General features: G+C 28.1%; 1 protein-coding gene across 1 annotated transcript in view; it reads right to left on the minus strand.

Annotated features, from left to right (window-relative positions):
• LOC119604259 (protein unzipped) overlaps nt 1-20,711 on the minus strand; it is a 94,755-nt gene that overhangs the window by 51,484 nt on the left and 22,560 nt on the right. Inside the window, exon 3 of the mRNA XM_037956757.1 lies at nt 8,562-8,601. The gene's annotated coding sequence lies outside the window, so the exon portion shown is untranslated. The remainder of the gene's footprint in view (nt 1-8,561; nt 8,602-20,711) is intronic.

A 20,711-nucleotide genomic window follows, 5' to 3' on the forward strand; every position in this document is an offset into this window, starting at 1 on the left:
TCATTATAATACAATTATAATAAATTATAATCCTTCATAGTTAAATTATAATGCATTATACTTCATTATAATACATTTATAATGGAGTTCACTTCATTATAATGGAAATATAATGAATTATAATACGTTATAATATGATTACAATGCATTATTTTTCATTATAATACAATTATAATAGACTATAATCATTCGTAATAGTACTATAATACATTATACTTTAGAATAATACAATTATAATGAATAACACTTCATTATAATGGATTATAATCTTTCATAATAGAATAACAATGGAATAAACTTCAGTGTAATACCATTATAATAGATTATAATCCATTATAACACAGTTATAATTGGTTATAACACCATTATAGTAAATTTTCTCTAATTTTCAAACATTTTCGAAGAAAACCTTTAATCAAACAAGTCCACTTTTCATATTCCACACTGTTTTGGTTTGTTTATAAAATTGTTAATTTTATTAACATGTTTTTGCTTGTAGAAATGTTTAAACTATTAATTTGACGTGAATTGTATGACAACATGACTAAACAAGACATGTGCTAAATTACAATGATGTGCTCTGATGAAACGTTTGCCTGACATTTGGCAGACATGGCAATGTAAAAACTGCTGACAATCCACGGCAAGGGAAGAATGCATAGTTGTGCAACAAATTGCATTTTACATGTCTAATCAAAAAAGGAAATTTGCTAATTTAATTAAAAAAGGATTTTTTTCTCCCAACATGATTATTTATGGGAAAGTTTTTAATAAAGGTAATGAATGAACTTAAAGTTAAATAGAAAATTAAATTATTTTCTTTTAACTTTAGTTTTTTTGCTTTAAATTTGACCATTAAACTTAAGCTATTGTTAAACGGCTAATACGGTTAAATTAGTGTTAATAATATTGTAGGAAATGTGATACAGTTGAAAGGTAAATTATTAAGTCTTTTAAAACAAGAGAATAAAAGAAATATTTTAACAAACCTTGAAAGAAAGCTGTATGAAATTACAAAAGAATTTTAACCCCTTTAAAAACTAAAGCGGAAGAAGAAAAATTTCTAATATTTTTAACTTTTTTAGACCCCTAAAGGGTTAACAAAAGTCTTTATAATTAACTAAGAAACCAAAAGGTTTTAAATTGTTAATGTGTAGCAACATTACAAAACAAACATACATTCAAAAAACAAACCTTATGCAATTACAAAGTCTTTATTCTTGGTAATACAATACGATTATTAACCAAGTGTTAAATGGTAATGACAGGTTTTTCATTTGAAAAGTCAAAAACAGTAGTTTGAAAAAAAAACTAAACAAAACATTTGTAATTTTATCTTAAACAGAGAATCTCTAACAAAGCATGACAAATGTTATAAATGAAATGTAATTTTTATTTTATATTTAAATGAATTGTAAATTTCTCAAAAACTTGTAGATAATAAAGTTTCGAAAAACGTTGAATGAACTACATTGTTTGCCAACAAGTTAATTAAAATAAACTTTTACATCAGAATTTTTATAGCAGAAATTGTGTGTCATAATTGTGCAAAAAAAAAACTTGGGAATTTTTGCAACAGAAGAGAATTTGTCATAAATATTAAGGACAATTGAAGTTTTGCAAGTAAAAGTTTTCTTTTACATGAAAGAATATCAAGTAAGAACCAAAATTTACTATTTACGATTTGGAAGAATGATGTCAATAGTATTGCAAAAGATTTAAATACTTTATAACACTTTAAGACAGGATTATAAGGCATTTATAATTGGTTATAATGCACTATAACATGATTATAATGGATTAAAAAGTATTAATACTCAATTATAAGGGTTCGAAATACATTATAATACAATTATAATGGCTAATAATACATTATAACACTAATATAAAGGATTAAAATACATTATAATGCTATTATAATGGAGTATAATACATTATAACACAATTATAATGGATTTTCAATACATTAGATGGATTATAATACACAATAATACAATTATAATGCATAATAGTAAATTATAATGGATTATATAATTCATTATAACACAATTATAATGGATTATAATACATTATAACTCAATTATAATAGATTATAATGCAAATTTTAGGATTAAAATAGATAGTCCCACAATTATAATGCATAATAGTAAATTATAACGGAATTATAATGGAATATAATACATTATAACACAATTATAATGAATTATAATACATTATAACTCAATTATAATAGATTATAACACATTATAATACAATTATAATGGATTGTAATACGTTATAATACAATTATTATGGATTATAATATATTATAACGCAATTATAATGGATTATAATACAATATGGCACAATTATAATAAATTATAATACATTATACCACAATTATAATGGATTATAATACTTTATAACAGAACTATAATGGATTATGATACATTATAACTCACTTGTAATAGTTTATAATACATTATAATTTGTTATAATACAATTATAATGAATTATAATATATTACAACACAATTATAATGCATTATAACATGATAATAGTCTATTATAATTCATTATAACACACTTATAAGGTACTATAAAGCATTACAACACAATTATAACATGCTTTAATACATTTGAAACAAATCTTAAAGAATTTTTATAAAATTTTCTTAAACTCTGATTTCTCTTCTCTCACAATATGTACTAAAACTTTTAATGTTTGTGATAATCAAACCATGATGTCAGCTCCAACATTTCTAATATTAAATAAGAATGTGTCCACACACATATTTAATAGAAGCAAATTCTAAACAATAAAATGTCATATTTCTAAGACACATAACACAATGACATACCACAACAGGCTATTCAACAAAGTTAAATTAGAAAAACTAAAAAAATAAGGTCATCTGCAAATATTTTCCTTAATATATAGAACTACATAAAACAAATATTTAAATTAAGCTTTAAACAATAATATGTATGAACACAAAATAGTTTTGCTGCTGCAAATGATTGCAGATTGCACTTAACAACTAAATTAAGTGTATGTTGCCACTCACTCTTTTGCCCAAAACAAATTTATCAAAAGCTGTTAAAATTTTATACAAATTATACTAAAAGTGGAACTTAAGTCACCCACTGAGAAGCCACATGATTATGGGTATTTACAGGTCATTGTAAAAAAAAAAGGAATCACAACCCAATAAACAATGCTAGACATTAACATTTATTTGTTGTTTAGTTAAATAAAACAAATATTGTATAAAATGCAAATCCGTTCTAGTTTGTTATTGAAATAGAAAACATTAAAAAAATATATACAAATTTGTATATGTATGTATGTATGAATATAATTTGCTAAACATGCAATTGTCAGGAAAAAAAATCTAATGATACAGACATTATTATTTTATTGCAAAAAACAGCAGCAGACAGCTAGCAAATGTTAGCAGAAAGAAAGTAGGAACACAGAAAAGTAATTTGCAAAAAAATATTTTACATTTTGTGGGTCAAACGGTGATGATTACTAGGATTGTTATTTATTTTTATTTAATTATAATGAGGAAGATAAAGATGAATGCAATTATAATGAATTATAGTGCATTATAACACAACATTAGCAGAGTATACATTATAAAACAATTATAATGAAGTATAATAAATTATTACACAATTGTAATGGATTATAATAGAATTATAATAGAGCACAGTACACTATAACGCAATAATAATGTATTATAATGAATTATAATACATTATAACACGATTATAATGCCTTATTAAACATTAAAATATAATCGTAATGTATTTTAATACATTATAATACAATATTTTACATTATAACATAATTATAATGCATTATAATAAATTATATCACAATTATAATGAATTACGTTATATTATAACAGAATTATAAAGGATTCCACTACATTATAATGAAGTTATAATGAATAATAATACATTATAATTATATTATAATAGAATATAATCCATTATAATACAGTTATAATGGATTATAATTCATTATAATACGATTATAATACAATGCAATCTATTATAATTATTTATTAAGCATTATACCACAATTATAATGCATTATAATACATTGCAACATTATTATTATGTGTTCTAAACATCAAAATTTAATCATAATGCATTTTAATACATTATAATGCAGTTATAATGGATAATAACATATTATAATATAAATATAATGGATTATAATTCATTATAACACAATTATAATACAATACAATCCATTATAATGGATTATAATACATTATACCGCAATTATAATGCATTATAACATGATTATAATGCCTTATAAAACATTAAGATATAATTTTAAAGCACTTTGATACATTATAACCTAATTATAATGCATTATAACACAATTTTGAAACTAATAAAATTAGTTCAAATCAGAATTGAATGAAATTTTCCTTTGGTTTCAGCCTATTTATGTTTATATTTATAATCTGCTTATAAAAAAGTTAGTTGTATCCATGATGATGATGATGACATCTATCCACTGCAGGTTTTTATTTTCAAAATGCATATAAAATAATCTACATATTGTTTTTGCTATATGTCAATGTTATCAAAACGATGTCATCATCATCATCATGTCTAAATGTTGATATCTGAACCCATATTATGTACGAGTACTACATGCACAATTAATTCTATAAAAAATTGTAATAATAATCGTGTTAAACAATCTGTTCGCCATAAACGAATGATGATGTATTTTTATCCACAACATCAATTCATTTCTTTATTATATTTAACTTATATATTTTTTTAACACTCTTATCATACACAATTTAATTAAATTTTTCTTTAGTTTTTTTTTTTTCATATTATTCTTGCAACCTACATTTTGATTTGAGACCATCAGTCAATCAAACATTTGACACTATTTTTTCTGTGATACTTTAGCTCCTTAGTTCATAACTTTTACTACAATACTTTGTGTTTTTTCCTAATAGTTTCCATTAGAGTAACGAGTAGAGAACGCCTTATAATTAAAACTAAAGTGAAATGACAGTTTTTTTTTTGCTCTATGTAACTATGACAGCTGTCAGTCACAATTAGATAATTGTTGCTAAACATTTTAGAGCATATTTTTCATATTTTTTTTAATTCTACTTTTATATATGACAATTATTTAATTGTTTCTGTTTTTTTACTCACAATCTTTTTATTTAATATAAATTAAAACCAAAGTAGTTTGTTTGTCTAAGATACTAACTGCAGCATGCTAGCTAGCCAGCACACACCTGTCATTAATTTAATACAGTAATTATTCAAGTATGTGTATGTATTTTTAGAGCGTTAATAATTTGTTTAAATATCCTGTGTCTTAAATATATTTCTACAACTAAGAATGAGTGTCCGTTAGCCGGACGTGATAATGTGATGATGATGCAGCAAACTATGACGACGTTGACAACATTGCCAGCAACGTGTGAATGTTTCTAAATTATTCTAAGTAGAGAGAATAAAAAGTATTACAATTAGTTGAGGAGGTCATTTGAAGTGAGAAGAAAGACAAAAATTAAAATTTTTATTATAGATTTTTAGTACACCCACAGACATTTTTTCTGTATGAATTAACCCAAATTTTTGTCAAGAATTTGTTATAGTTTTTTATGACCGCTACTAAATGGAGAATAATTTCAAGGAAATATGCATTAAAGTTAAAGAAATATTTGCCGTATGAAGTCAGCTAGATGAAACGGAAATAAAAAAACTTTTTGCTAAAAACTAGGAAAATTTCCATAATATAATTTAGTTTAATGCTTTGAAACATAATTAGAAGGAACTCTTATACATTATAATGCTATTATAATGTATTTTTATATACTATAATACATTAATACATTATAATACAATTATAATGTATCGTAATACATTATAACCTAATTATAATGCATTTTACTACATTTTAATACAATTATAATACCTTTTTCAGCATTATAATATCATTTTAATGCATTCTCCTATAATTATAATGCATTCATCTACATTAAAATACATTATAATACATTCCTCTACATTATAATATAATTATAATGCATTCTTCTACATTATAATACAATTATAATGAATACTTCTACATTATAATACAATTATAATACATTATTCTGTATTATAAGCTAATTATAATCATTTTTGCCAAATTATAATACAATTATAGTTCATTCCTCTTCATTATAATACAATTATAATACATTCTTCTACATTATAACCCAATTATAATGAATTTTGCTACATTATAATGCAGTTATGATACAGTTTTTACATTATAACCCAATTATAATTCATTTTTCTACCTCATAAAACAATTATAATGTATTATAATATATTATAACTTAATTATAGTGCATTATAATACATTATAATAGAATTATAATTTGTTATAATACATTATTATAACACAATTTTTAATTATAACACAATTATAATACATTCTGCATTATTAGAGTTTAATTATAACGATTTATCCCACATTTTAACTCAATTATAATTCATTCTTCTACATTATAACTCAATTATAATAAATTCTCCTACATTATAATCCAATTATAATACATTTTTCTACCCTATAGTACAATTATAATGTATTATAATATATTATAACTCAATTGTAATGCATTATAATACATTATAATAGTATTATAATGCATTCTCCTATATTATAACTCAATTATAATAGATTCTCCTACATTATAACTCAATTATAATACATTCTACTACATTATATCTCAATTATAATGCATTTTTCTACCTTATAATACAATTATAATGTATTATAATACATTATAACTCAATTATAATACATACTGCATTGTTATAGTTTAATAATAATGATTTATGCCACATTGTAACTCAATTATAATGCATTCTACTGCATTATAATAGTATTATAATGCATTCTACTGCATTATAATAGTATTATAATGCATTCTACTACATTATAATAGTATTATAATGCATTCTATTACATTATAATAGTATTATAAATACTTAACAACATTTTTAAAACATACAATTTTTCTTCAAACTAAATTGATTTCATTATTTTCTTTAATAAAATTAAAATTTTTGTAAAAACTTTTGTCATCAAACTATTATACGCAAAATTAACACCTTAAATCGGCACTTGAAATGACGTTTATGCAAATGTCAATACAAAATTGTTTTTATAAACATTTTTTGTATACGACAAATCATTCTCTATTCATAGAACTTTTGCAAATATTTCACATAAATATTACGCAAACAAATGCAACAAATTTTATTTAAAATATTGAAATGGAAAGGTGGATTTGTGTAAATGAACCTTGAACCATTAACGACTTATCTCTAGTTAAACTACATTCATAAACTTTTTAAACCCTCCCCAGATAAATTGCGATACAAATAAATGATAGAAATACAGTGGGTTCTCTATAAATAGAGTATCATTGAGTAAATTAAATAATATTTTTAAAAAATTCTTAAAAATTAAACATTTCATAAAAAAATATTCTTAAAAATTTTAATAATTGATTCAAGGTTTTACTGTTATTGTACATACCGAGATAAAAGCATTAATTGCTGTCAATTCGTTAGATTGATGAATTCAAACTGTCAAATTGTTTGTTAAGCTAAAAATATTTGTCTGTATTTTTGCAAAAAAAAAATTACTTTGTATTGAAAAAACGTCCTTTAAACAAACACAAAAAAAACATTAAAATTCATATGACTTTTACATTGGCACTTTTAGTAATTTATTTGTTATTACACCAAAATTGCATAAATTTATTTAAAAATTGTTTGCAATTCGTTACACATTATTATATGCTTTTTAAAAATATTTAACTGTCATTATATTGAATTTATTTAAAATAATTTGAAAAACAACTGAATTGAACGACAAGACCTTTAAACAATTTTTCAATTTATTTTTTTTTTTATTTAATATTCTAGATTTGTATTTGGTTTAAGCTAAATTGTTCTTTATAAATTATAATCAATTATTATCACTTGTTGTTGTTGTTTTTATGTATTTATTTTTTAAATAATTTGTTTGTTTTGGATTTATTTATGACGTTGCCTTTAAATGATGTCATGTTAAGCTGTAGTTTGCAAAACATATTCTATGTTAATCGTTTTTCATTAATCAAGATTACTTTGAAAAAAAAAAATAATTTACATAAATCATTTTTGAAAATCTGTTAAAAACTAATAATGTAAACATTTAAATCTTTTAAATAATTTTTTACACTTTGTGGGTAGTTTTAATGACAGCAAATGTCTAATATTTTAAAACTTTTAAAACAAATTAATTTCCCCCTAATATTTGCTAAGTAAAACAATAAGTGGACCAGTTAGTTTTAAACAGTAATAAAAAAGCCTTCCTAAACATTCCTCTAACATCAAAATTCAATTAAATTACAAAAAAATATAATTTATTTTAAAAGAATTCCAAACCTAATTTCAGTTCTATTTCATATCATATCTTTTTTTAGTACGTTTTTTCATACTTTAAAATCTATAAAATAACACAAAAAAATAGTAACAAACCTGTTTTGCCGCTTGCAAACAATAAAATTGTATATAAAATCTGGAAATAAACAACAAAAAATTAAAATAGTAATAATAATTTTTAACATTTTACCTTTAAATTTATAAGAAAAAAATATACAAGACAAAAGCCACAAGATTGCAAGAAATAATAAAAAGTTAAAGTAGTAAAAAATAATGTTTATATGACGTACATAGTTGGTGGTTCTAGTAGTTGAAGAAAGAGTAATATATTTGACTTTTGAAACTAAACATGAAAAAATAACAATTCTTAAAAAATATTAGAAAGAACCAGAAAGAGAAATATTATTAGGCAGAGAAGAATATAAGAATACGCTTCAACTGGAACCAGAACAGAACCAGAACAGAACAAGAACCAGAACAGAACTAGAACAGAACTAGAACAGAACTAGAACAGAACTAGAACAGAACTAGAACAGAACTAAAACAGAACTAGAACAGAACAAGAACAGAACTATAACAGAACTACAACAGAACTAGAACAGAACTAGAACAGAACTAGAATAGAACTAGAACAGAACTAGAACAGAACTAGAACAGAACTAGAACAGAACTAGAACAGAACTAGAAGAGAACTAGAACAGAACTAGAACAGATCAGAACAGAACTAGAACAGAACTAGAACAGAACTAGAACAGAACTAGAACAGAACTAGAACAGAACTAGAACAGAACTAGAACAGAACTAGAACAGAACTAGAACAGAACTAGAACAGAACTAGAACAGAACTAGAACAGAACTAGAACAGAACTAGAACAAAACTAGAACAGAACTAGAACAGAACTAGAACAGAACTAGAACAGAACTAGAACAGAACTAGAACAGAACTAGAACAGAACTAGAACACAACTAGAACAAAACCAGAAAAGGACAAAGACATAATTGATGTCTGGAATATAACTAGAACAGAACTAGAACAAAACCAGAAGTCTTGACTATAAATTAGTTTTTAATCTGGACTATAGTCTGATTAATAGTCTAGCCTATATTCTGGACTATAGTATAGTAAACATTCTGGACAATAGTCTAGTCTATAGTCAGGGCTATAATTTAGTCTGTAGTCAGACTATAATCAATTCTACAGTCTGGGCTAAAGTCTTGTCTAGTCTATAGTCTCGTCTATAGTCTGGTCTATAGTCTAGTCTATAGTCTGGTCTATAGTTTAATCTATAGTCTGGCCTATAGTCTGGTCTATAGTCTAGTCTATGGTCTGGTTTATAGTCTGGTCTATAGTCTGGTCTATAGTCTGGTCTATAGTCTGGTCTATAGTCTGGTCTAGTGGTCTATAGTCTGGTCTATAGTCTGGTCTATAGTCTGGTCTATAGTCTGGTCTATAGTCTGGTCTATAGTCTGGTCTATAGTCTGGTCTATAGTCTGGTCTATAGTCTGGTCTATAGTCTGGTCAATAGTCTGGTCTATATTCTGGCCTATAGTGTGGTCTATAGTCTGGTCTATAGTCTAGTTTATAGTCTGGTCTATAGTCTGGACTATAGTCTGGACTATAGTCTGGTCAATAGTCTGGTCTATAGTCTGGTCTATAGTCTGGTCTATTGTCTAGTCTATAGTCTGGTCTATAGTCTATAGTCTGGTCTATAGTCTAGTTTATAGTCTGGTCTATAGTCTGGACTATAGTCTGGACTATAGTCTGGTCAATAGTCTGGTCTATAGTCTGGTCTATAGTCTGGTCTATTGTCTAGTCTATAGTCTGGTCTATAGTCTGGTCTATAGTCTGGTCTATAGTCTGGTCTATAGTCTGGACTATAGTCTGGTCTATAGTCTGGACTATAATCTGGACTACAGTCTGAACTATAGTCTGGTCTATAGCCTGCACTCTGATCTAAAGTTGGGACCATAGACTAGTCTATATTATAGTCTGGGCTATAGTCTGGTCTAAACTGGATTATAGTCCTGTCTATTGGCTATATAGTCTAGTCTATAGTCTATTCCGTAGTTGGGACTAAAGTTTGTCTTAATACCCCTACTGTAGGGCATTTCAAAAATAAAATATAGGTAACTTTTTTGTCTGACATTACAACAACATACAATAAAAAACCGTACCCACTACTTTTTTTCTTAAAAGCCTCAAATGTAACCATATACAACTGCTTCAACTACACGGAAATTAAAGCTTAAAGATACAAATACTACACCGGCATCAAACAACCAAAAAGTATCGAAAAAAAAATATCAGCAATAAATAGAAAGCAGCAAACAGTCAGTCAGCCAGCCAACAGCAGCAGCCGTAACAATAGCAAGTTCAACAAACCTTTTTAATATTACAACAACTACAAAAATATCATAGAAAAAGATCTAAACTTTAAGATATTTATTTCATTTCTGAACTGAAACAGAACCAGCAGCAGCCGCAGCAACAACAACATGAAACCCAATAAAAAACTTATAAGATACATGTATATAATAGTTGGTGTTGTAATGAATACCAAAAAGTAACTAATGTTAACAGAACAAAAACAATTGAACGTTATTTTTTTAAGACTTTGAGAAGAATAACAGATGTTGTTGAAAATTTAAAAAAATTAGGAAATTTTTTAAAAGAAAGGAAGTTTTAAAATTGATTTTTTTTTCAGACTTCTTAACACCCACAGTTAAAATATGTTAAAATTTTTAAAGTTTCTTAATTTAATTAGATGAAAAATAATTACTTTTTGAGATAGAATTTTTTTCGCTGTTTGCAGAGACGAATGGGGAAATTTTTTATTTTAATAGAAGAACTAGACTATAATAAAGATTATGGAAGAATAGAATATAAAATAGATTATAGACTGGACTATAGTCAGAAGTATAGAATAGTCTGGACTGTAGAGTTGACTAAAGTCTGGACTATAGAATAGACTATAATCTGGACTATAGAATAGACTATAGTCTGGACTATTTAATAGACTATAAAATAGAATATAGTCTGGACTATAGAATAGACTATAATCAGGACTATAGAATAGACTATAGTCTAGACTATAGAATAGACTATAATCTGGACTATGGAATAGACTATAGTCTGGACTATAGAATATACTGTAATCTGGACTATAGAACAGACTATAGTCTGGACTATAGAATAGACAATAGTCTGGACTATAGAATAGACTATATTCTGGACTATAGAATAGACTGTAATCTGGACTACAGAATAGACTATAGTCTGGCCTATAGAATAGACTATAGTCTGGACTACAGGATAGACAATAGTCTGGATTATAGTCTAGACTATAGAATAGACAATAGTATGGACTATTGAATAGACTATAGTCTGGCCTATAGAATAGACTATAGTCTGGACTACAGAATAGACAATAGTCTGGATTATAATCTAGACTATAGAATAGACAATAGTCTGGACTATAGAATATACTATATTCTGGACTATAGAATAGACTATATTCTGGACTATAGAATAGACTATATTCTGGACTATAGAATAGACTATATTCTGGACTATAGAATAGACTATAGTCTGGACTATAGAATAGACCATAGTCTGGACTATAGAATAGACTATAGTCTGGACTATAGAATAGACTATAGTCTGGACTATAGAATAGACTAAAGTATGGACTATAGAATAGACTAAAGTATGGACTATAGAATAGACTAAAGTATGGACTATAGAATAGACTAAAGTATGGACTATAGAATAGACTATAGTCTGGACTATAGAATAGACTAAAGTATGGACTATAGAATAGACTATAGTCTGGACTATAGAATAGACTATAGTCTGGACTATAGAATAGACTATAGTCTGGACTATAGAATATACTATAGTCTGGACTATATAATAGACTATAGTCTGGACTATAGAATAGACTATAGTCTGGGCTATAGAATAGACTATAATCTGGACTATAGAATAGACTATAGTCTGTACTACAGAATAGACTATAGTCTGGACTATAGAATAGACTATAGTCTGGACTATAGAATAGACTATAGTCTGGACTATAGAATAGACTATAGTCTGGACTATAGAATAGACTATAGTCTGGACTATAGAATAGACTATAGTCTGGACTATAGAATAGACTATAGTCTGGACTATAGAATAGACTATAGTCTGGACTATAGAATAGACTATAGTCTGGACTATAGAATAGACTATAGTCTGGACTATAGAATAGACTATAGTCTGGACTATAGAATAGACTATAGTCTGGACTATAGAACAGACTATAGTCTGGACTATAGAACAGACTATAGTCTAAACTATAGAATGTAATATAGTCTGGACTATAGAACAGACTATAGTCTAGACTATAGTCTGGACTATAGAATAGACTATAGTCTGGACTATAGAATAGACTATAGTCTGGACTATAGAATAGACTATAGTCTGGACTATAGAATAGACTATAGTCTGGACTATAGAATAGACTATAGTCTGGACTATAGAATAGACTATAGTCTGGACTATAGAATAGACTATAGTCTGGACTATAGAATAGACTATAGTCTGGACTATAGAATAGACTATAGTCTGGACTATAGAATAGACTATAGTCTGGACTATAGAATAGACTATAGTCTGGACTATAGAATAGACTATAGTCTGGACTATAGAATAGACTATAGTCTGGACTATAGAATAGACTATAGTCTGGACTACAGAATAGACTATAGTCTGGACTATAGAATAGACTATAGTCTGGACTATAGAATAGACTATAGTCTGGACTATAGAATAGACTATAGTCTGGACTATAGAATAGACTATAGTCTGGACTATAGAATAGACTATAGTCTGGACTATAGAATAGACTATAGTCTGTACTACAGAATAGACTATAGTCTGGACTATAGAATAGACTATAGTCTGGACTATAGAATAGACTAAAGTATGGACTATAGAATAGACTAAAGTATGGACTATAGAATAGACTAAAGTATGGACTATAGAATAGACTAAAGTATGGACTATAGAATAGGCTATAGTCTGGACTATAGAATAGACTAAAGTATGGACTATAGAATAGACTATAGTCTGGACTATAGAATAGACTAAAGTATGGACTATAGAATAGACTATAGTCTGGACTATAGAATATACTATAGTCTGGACTATATAATAGACTATAGTCTGGACTATAGAATAGACTATAGTCTGGGCTATAGAATAGACTATAATCTGGACTATAGAATAGACTATAGTCTGTACTACAGAATAGACTATAGTCTGGACTATAGAATAGACTATAGTCTGGACTATAGAATAGACTATAGTCTGGACTATAGAATAGACTATAGTCTGGACTATAGAATAGACTATAGTCTGGACTATAGAATAGACTATAGTCTGGACTATAGAATAGACTATAGTCTGGACTATAGAATAGACTATAGTCTGGACTATAGAATAGACTATAGTCTGGACTATAGAATAGACTATAGTCTGGACTATAGAATAGACTATAGTCTGGACTATAGAATATACTATAGTCTGGACTATAGAATAGACTATAGTCTGGACTATAGAACAGACTATAGTCTGGACTATAGAACAGACTATAGTCTAAACTATAGAATGTAATATAGTCTGGACTATAGAACAGACTATAGTCTAAACTATAGAATGTAATATAGTCTGGACTGTACATAGAACAGACTATAGTCTGGACTATAGAACAGACTATAGCCTGGACTATATAACAGACTATAGTCTGGACTATAGAACAGACTACAGTCTGGACTATAGAACAGACTATAGTCTGGACTATAGAACAGACTATAGAATAGACTATAGTTTTGACTATAGAATAGACTATAGTTTCGACAATAGAATAGACTATAGTTTCGACTATAGAATAGACTATAGTCTGGACTGTAGTGTAAACTGTAGTCTGCTGAGCTATAGTTTAGTCCATAGTCAAGCTATATTGTTAATCAATAAAATGCTTTCATTCCAATCCAAAATTTTATTCAAAATTACACTTGACTTTTTACCCTTTAATTAACAATCCTTAATGGAATGTTGACAATTAAAAATCATTGGCTATATGCGAAGGACCACTTACTGTCGCTTGCAGTCAGTTAATATTTTAAATGGAAATTTCCCAAGAATGTCAAAAATTGTTTAGAACAAAAAACCACCCAAAATAACAATTTACCCTAGTGCCAAATTAACACAACATACATATATACGATATTTAAACGATAAATATTTTGTTGTTGTGTGAATTTCAATACTTGGGATATTGAAATTAATCCACAAATATAAATTGCCACTGCATGAAACAACTACTACTACTACCTACGACAACAAAAACTACTGACAAGGGTGGTTGGATTGGATAAATGTATATAAAGTTGAAAGTATATAGTGGCCTGACACTCTGTGCTGTAAATTAAATGAGAATGAAACCCCTCAATGGAACCGGTGGGTTGTTGCTGCTGAGGACGCTGGTGGTGGTGTTCTTGAGGATGACGATGATGATGATGATTACGATGGTTGTTTAAATACGGCGTCATACGTTCGTGTTTTATTGTGTTTAGTGCCTTTTTAATTTTCAACAGTAATTTCATGGTTTCAAATATTGATACAAATTTTTGTTGTTTTTTCCCCGTTTTTTTAAACTACCGCCACGCCACACTCTTTGCACATATAATGGGCTTGAAATTTATATATGCGAAGTGTTGTTGGCGAAACAGAGCGTATTCAGCAAACTACTATATAAATGTTTCTTTAATTTTATATACACAACAACAACTAAAAACAATAAAAAGTTATAAAATAAATAAATTCTTGAAATTAAAGGTTTTGTTTACACAAAAATTTCAGAATTATTCTATGGATGTGTTTACCGATGGTGATGATATTATTGCGAATACAAATTTTGAAAATGTTCATATAGGGGTGGTGAGGGATTCATTTCAGAAAAGAGAAGAGAAGAAGGTGGTGATGTTGTTGATAAAAATTCACCACCACAGAAATATTTTAATATTAATTTATTTGTCGATATATTGTTTTCACATTGTTGTAACATTATTACAATATCAGACAGTCAGATATCATGGTTGTAATGCCGCAACCATTTATTTATTTCACCAATCAACCAACCATGCATCCAGCTGAATTAATGTCTATTTGTTTGTATTGGATTTTTATTATTATGGTTTTTTTTTTCGTTTTCTGTAAAACGCAAATATTTTAAATCTAAATTGCGTGTGGAAAGTAAATAAATAGTGAAATTTGTGGCCACAGAGCAAAAAAAAAAGAGAGGACAGAGAAATAAAGTTTATTTGTTGATGGTTGATTAATGTTTAACCTTTTAAGGGCCCAGCTAAAAGAAATCTGTTGCGGCCTTGACATTTAACTTCGCCACATAATGAAGTGTTTTTCACTCATTCTGAAAAATATAAACATTTATCGTTATATATTGCTGTACTAGGACTAATCATTAAACCTTTCTTTTCTATAGTCTAGAAAATAGTCAATTGTATAGTCCAGAGTCTAGTCTATTCTATAACCCATACTCTAATCTATTCTGTAGTACATTCCATAATTAGACTAAAGACTATAGAATAGATTAGAGAGACTATAGTCCACTATATAGTCCAGACTGTAGTCCACTTTATATTCCAGCCTATAGTCCACTCTATAGTCGATACTATAGTGCAGTCTATAGTCGAGACTATAGTCTACTCTATAGTCCAGACTATAGTCCACTCTATAGTCCAGACAATAATCCACTCTATAGTCCAGACTATAGTATATTCTATAGTTCAGACTATAGTCCACTCCATAATCTAGACAATAGTTCAATCTATAGTCCAGACTCTATAGATCAGAACATAGTCTATCCTATAGTCCCAACTATAGTCTATTCTATAGTCCAAACTATAGTCTATTCTATAGTCCAGACTATAGTCTATTCTATAGTCCAGACTATAGTCTATTCTATAGTCCAGACTATAGTCTATTCTATAGTCCAGACTATATTCTATTCTATAGTCCAGACTATAGTCTATTCTTTAGTCCAGACTATAGTCTATTCTATAGTCCAGACTATAGTCTATTCTATTGTCCAGACTATAGTCTATTCTATAGTCCAGACTATAGTCTATTCTATAGTCCAGACTATATTCTATTCTATAGTCCAGACTATAGTCTATTCTTTAGTCCAGACTATAGTCTATTCTATTGTCCAGACTATAGTCTATTCTATAGTCCAGACTATAGTATATTCTATAGTCCAGACTATGGTCTATTCTATAGTCCAGACTATAGTCTATTCTATAGTCCAGACTATAGTCTATTCTATAGTCCAGACTATAGTCTATTTTATAGTCCAGACTATAGTATATTCTATAGTCCAGACTATAGTCTATTCTATAGTCCAGACTATAGTCTATTGTATATTCCAAACTATAGTCTATTCTATTGTCCAGACTATAGTCCATTCTATAGTCCAGACTATAGTCCATTCTACAGTCCAGACTATAGTCTATTCTATATTCCAGACTATAGTCTATTCTATATTCCAGACTATAGTCTATTCTATAGTCCAGACTATAGTCTATTCTATAGTCCAGACTATAGTCTATTTTATAGTCCAGACTATAATCTATTCTATAGTCCAGACTATAGTCTATTCTATAGTCCAGATTATAGACTATTCTATTGTCCAGACTATAGTCTATTCTATAGTCCAGACTATAGTCTATTCTATAGTCCAGACTATAGTCTATTCTAGAGTCCAGACTAAAGTCTATTCTATAGTCCAGACTATAATCTATTCTATAGTCCAGACTATAGTCTATTCTATAGTCCAGACTATAGTCTATTCTATAGTCCAGACTATAGTCTATTCTATAGTCCAGACTATAGTCTATTCTATAGTCCAGACTATAGTCTATTCTATAGTCCAGACTATAGTCTATTCTATAGTCCAGACAATAGTCTATTTTATAGTCCAGACTATAGTCTATTCTATAGTCCAGACTATAGTCTATTCTATAGTCCAGACTATAGTCTATTCTATAGTCCAGACTATAGTCTATTCTATAGTCCAGACTATAGTCTATTCTATAGTCCAAACTATAGTCTATTCTGTAGTCCAGACTATAGAGTATTCTATAGTCCAGACTATAGTCTATTCTATAGTCCAGACTAAAGTCTATTCTATAGTCCAGACTATAGTCTATTCTATAGTCCAGACTATAGTCTATTTTATAGTCCAGACTATAGTCTATTCTATAGTCCAGACTATAGTCTATTCTATAGTCAAGACTATAGTCTATTCTATTGTCCAGACTATAGTCCATTCTATAGTCCAGACTATAGTCTATTCTATAGTCCAGACTATAGTCTATTCTATAGTCCAGACTATAGTCTATTCTATAGTCCAGACTAAAGTCTATTCTATAGTCCAGACTATAATCTGTTTTATAGTCCAGACTATAATCTGTTTTATAGTCCAGACTATAGTCTGTTCTATAGTCCAGACTATAGTCTATTCTATAGTCCAGACTATAGTCTATTCTATAGTCCAGACTATAGTCTATTCTATAGTCCAGACTATAGTCTATTCTATAGTCCAGACTATAGTCTATTCCATAGTCCAGACTATAGTCTATTCTATAGTCCAGACTATAGTCTATTCTATAGTCCAGACTATAATCTATTCTATTGTCCAGACTATAGTCCATTCTACAGTCCAGACTATAGTCTATTCTATAGTCCAGACTAAAATCTATTCTATAGTCCAGACTATAATCTGTTTTATATTCCAGACTATAGTCTATTCTATAGTCCAGATTGTAGTCTATTTTATACTCCTGTCTATTCTATATTCTATAGTCCTTACTATAGTCTATTCTATATTCTATAGTCCAGACTAAAGTCTATTTTATAGTCCAGACTATAATATATTTTATAGTCCAGACTATAGTCCAGACTACAGTCCAAATTATAGTCTATTTTATACTCCTTTCTATTCTATATTCTATAGTCCTTACTATAGTCTATTCTACATTCTATAGTCCAGACTAAAGTCTATTCTATAGTCCAGACTATAATCTATTTATATTCCAGACTATAGTCTATTCTATAGTCCAGACTATAGTCTATTCTATAGTCCAGACTGTAGTCTATTCTATAGTCCAGACTATAGTCTATTCTATAGTCCAGACTATAATCTGTCATATAGTCCAGACTATAGCCTATTCTATGGTCATGACTATAGTCTACTATAGAGTCCAGACTTTAATCTAATTTTTAATCTGTTATATAGTCCAGACTTGAGTCTGTTCCCAATCTGCTTTATAGTCCAATTTGTAGTCTGTTTTTAAGGGGCTATGGGGTTCAAGTTTTCTGTTCGCTCTTCTATAATTTATTTAGTATGAATTTGTTTTGTTTTCTTTTTTTGTATTTTTGTTTTGTTTCCCTCATTCTTCTTTAACATTAATGATTAGTTCAAGTCGTGTATTATATGCATCATTAGTAGCAAACGAATGACAAAACGAAGATGATGTTGATGAGAAGACGCTGACTGTGGATTTGATGATGACAAGGTGTTGAGTTGAGGTTCACATAAAGTCAACATTCAACACTTAAGGCAAAGTTAAGTCAAATATTGCTTAAGGCAACAATTCTACACCTATTTTCTACATATATTTACATATTCAGATGTATGAAATGTATGAGTAAATAAACATGAAATAAGTATGAATAAGTCTAAGTACATAAAGTGGTTTTTGGGCAATGTCATAAAATTGCGGAAATATCACATCATCGTCATCTTCACATTCTCTTCCAAACAGCAAACAATAAAAGAAAGCAGTCAAGTAAAGGCATTTTTTTGTCTGGAATGCAAAATACAACTTGACACTTGACTCATAAACATTTATGAATATTTTTCAAATATTTTCAACAATCCGCAACAACATTTGCATTGTTTTTTCCTTAAGAACCCTTTATTAATTTTAATCTGACAAAAACTTTAAAATTATCTTCCAAACACTAAACTTTTGAACCCCAAAACGAGAAAAAAAATTTATCCAAAAACAAAGTAATGCTGGCGACATATTGTGTTGTTAACTTTTAACAAAGTAGTTTTGTGTTGTTCATGTTCAGTTGCTCATGTTGCTGACTGACTGACTGGCTGGTTGGCTGTTCATGTTGTTGCTATTTGATTGCATGAAGTTCATGTTCATGTTTGAATTCATGCTGTAGTCTCTCTAAGCTTCCTTCATTCGTTCGTTCGTTCAAACAGTGCGGCAAAGTCAAAAGCGTGAAAAAATACAGTTTAAATTGTCTACTTTCGGAGTATAAATACAAAATCCATTTATTCCTCCTACTTTTTTTCTTTCCGTTCTGTACTATTGTAAATGTATTCAAAATAATTTATCTTCATTGTGTGGAACAAAAAAAAAACACAAAACGAGATACAAAAAACCAAAATTGACAGTTATAAAAAGTCATTCATTCCTACAGCTGTTTAAACGGTACTTAAAGATCTAAGAGAGAAATAAATATTGGATTTCCAGCAAATTTTTACAAACGGAACAAATTTATGGATATTTTGTTTTGAAATCTATAATTAAGAAACTACTTTTATTGACCTTGAAGTAAGCTATAAGCTAGTCTATAGTCTAGTCTATAGTCTAGTCTATAGTCTAGTCTATAGTCTAGTCTATAGTCTAGTCTATAGTCTAGTCTATAGTCTAGTCTATAGTCTAGTCTATAGTCTAGTCTATAGTCTAGTCTATAGTCTAGTCTATAGTCTAGTCTATAGTCTAGTCTATAGTCTAGTCTATAGTCTAGTCTATAGTCTAGTCTATAGTCTAGTCTATAGTCTAGTCTATAGTCTAGTCTATAGTCTAGTCTATAGTCTAGTCTATAGTCTAGTCTATAGTCTAGTCTATAGTCTAGTCTATAGTCTAGTCTATAGTCTAGTCTATAGTCTAGTCTATAGTCTAGTCTATAGTCTAGTCTATAGTCTAGTCTTTAGTCTAGTCTATAGTCTAGTCTATAGTCTAGTCTATAGTCTAGTCTATAGTCTAGTCTATAGTCTAGTCTATAGTCTAGTCTATAGTCTAGTCTATAGTCTAGTCTATAGTCTAGTCTATAGTCTAGTCTATAGTCTAGTCTATAGTCTAGTCTATAGTCTAGTCTAT

Source organism: Lucilia sericata, unplaced genomic scaffold, assembly GCF_015586225.1.
Source record: "Lucilia sericata isolate MDLA Ls3-8-SP2 unplaced genomic scaffold, ASM1558622v1 Contig000376F_arrow, whole genome shotgun sequence".
Lineage (NCBI taxonomy): Eukaryota > Metazoa > Arthropoda > Insecta > Diptera > Calliphoridae > Lucilia > Lucilia sericata.